The following is a 2581-nucleotide window of genomic DNA, read 5'->3' on the forward strand; positions in this document are numbered from 1 at the left end:
TGATCTTGTCAGGTCCCTTCCGACCCTAGAAACTATGAAACTTGGAACAATATAATGTACTTGCAATGGTGATATTTTCAGCTGGAATAATATAATCTAAAAATTGAGAATAAAGAATGATTACAAAGCTTCTTTCTGCTTGGTGGCAGGAGAAAGAGACCTTGAACATCTGTGTAAATGTAGCTACATGTATTACTCTGATTACTGGTTGAATAATGACTGCTTGCTTAAGAAGCATGGATCTGATACCTCATCATTACTGAATACCACACAGAAAGTAGTAAAGTATCTGGACTTATTTCTGCTGCCCCATTTCCATGTAGGTATATTTCTTTAATTAGCTCAGCTAAGAGAGACAGTTAAAAGAATATTCTGCTTTTGTGTCCTGGCTGGGAGAAACATGATAAATCATGAAACTTAGAAAGCCAAAGCAAACCAAAGAATTTTGGCAAAATTCTTGGTTTATTGAAATCAAAGGGAGTTTTGTGTTGACATGAATGGCATCATGATTTCCTACACTGACATTACTGTAGTGAGAAATGCTTGCTGAACTCAACCGTGTATTTCAAATGACTGGCTCTTAAAAATGACTTCACTTTAAGAACATTCACATTTACTGTAGTTTAGAAGAGGATATGTTGCCTATACACTGGAAACACAGTAGGGGCATACTACTTAAAGCATCCATTTGAAAGAGTAGATTCTGTTAATTAAAACATAGGTTGTTCTGATAGTTGGTACACATAATTTTACAGACTATAGTAAGATGAATAAGAAACAGAACATTGCTAGCCTGGTCCCATACAAATTGGATATAGAACTACTTCAGCCCTATCAGGAAACAAATTATTACTTAAATATAGGTATGTCTATTAAAATAAAAACAGCAAAACCAGAAAAGTTATGAATGAGAATAGTTTGAAATTGCCTGGTCTCAAAAAGTACCTGCTGGTTACTGCCAAATGTAATTTGGTTCCTTCTAAAAGAATGGTGTGAACTCCAGGGTGACAAATATATATTCAATTATGTTCCTATCCTAATTGACATAAACCTGATTCTAACAATCCAGGACTTTTCCCTTTGAATAGTGTTGGATGTTGCAGCAACAGACTGTGATGGTTTCTGTGATATAAGAGAAATCTCAGCTTTTACAGTTTAGGATTTGCTTGGGCTTAGATGAGAGTTGGCAGTTAGCATCCTATGGCTGAGGAATGTGGGACTGCATGCGGATTTGAGGCACCTATGTGGGTGTGTGAATGTCCAGACTTCCATGTTTGTTAAGGTCTATGTGGCAAGAAACAATAGCAAGCGTGGGTTCTCTCTTTCAGTTTTTCCAGACAACTTGAACTTCCAACTGCAAGTTGTCTGGGTGGGTGGCAGACAAGGAGGAGAAAAGTTGGGCCTAGGGAACTGATACAACTCCCAGTTCATAGGAGGGGAGTGCCACAGGATCTTTAATATCTGACCAAAAAGGTCTTTGGTTCTTATTTTAAATATCCATCCAGAGTAGATGTTCTGAAATTCAAATAAACTACCTGTGAACAATCAAGATCTGAATCAGTTTCACTAGCATTGGAACCTGTCTTTTTCTAGAGGGTTCAGATAATTCAAAGTGTACATATCTGAGCCAGCTTACTTTGTTATGGCTATTTGAGGAATTTACAAATTTTCTCTTATTACTGCTGTAACATACTTTGAAATTTCTATCAGAAGATGTGTCTTGCTTTACATGTGAACAATGACACTACTTTCTATATTCAAGTTTAGGTTATATTTTTGATACAATGACATTCAGTAAACAAATTGGGAGAAAAAAGAATTAAAATGGAGTTTCTATGCTGGACTCTAGGAAATCCCTGTTAAATTATTCATAGTAGAATTAAAAATATTAATGCAATGAAATGTCTCAAAAATGTATCCATTTTAAGGGAGGAAGTTATTAATGAGCTTGTCCTTCCACAAAGAATCTGTACCCAGACCACCCCCAAAGAGACTACTCTTTGAAGACTCAAACATACTGAGAAATCATGCTGTGTTAAATAGAGACTTGTGTGAAGCAATTAACTATTGGAAAAGCAACAGTAAGGCAAATACTTGGAGATCTGGCAAGCAGAACTGATGTATAAGAGAGCAAATAAGGATAGTCATGAGGAATTATAGTAACTTGTTTCCTATGCAGGATGTTCAGAAGAACTGTGCACCATACATTTTGAGTCTGTTATCAAAAAACCACTTAACTGCTGTGATCTGTTGCAAAAATTCCAGCTATGAAGAATTTAGGGCTAATTTGGTTCAAACATAGGACTGAACCGGATCATAAGAAGAAAAGAAAGGGATATGTATTCCTCAGGAAACATGTCAAGTTAAAACTAGAATATGTATATGCCTTTGTCTTAAAATCAATTATTCCCTGTTTATACAAACACACACACACACACACACACACACACACACACACACACACACACACACGTAATTATATATTCATACATTATATATTTTAACACATATATTTCTGTTGTTATATATTGTATGTGCTATACAGATATATATATATGTGCTATATAGCTATATATCTACA

The sequence above is a fragment of the Gavialis gangeticus genome, unplaced genomic scaffold (genome assembly GCF_001723915.1).
Source record: "Gavialis gangeticus isolate Ggan-Ray unplaced genomic scaffold, GavGan_comp1, whole genome shotgun sequence".
Classification (NCBI taxonomy): domain Eukaryota; kingdom Metazoa; phylum Chordata; order Crocodylia; family Gavialidae; genus Gavialis; species Gavialis gangeticus.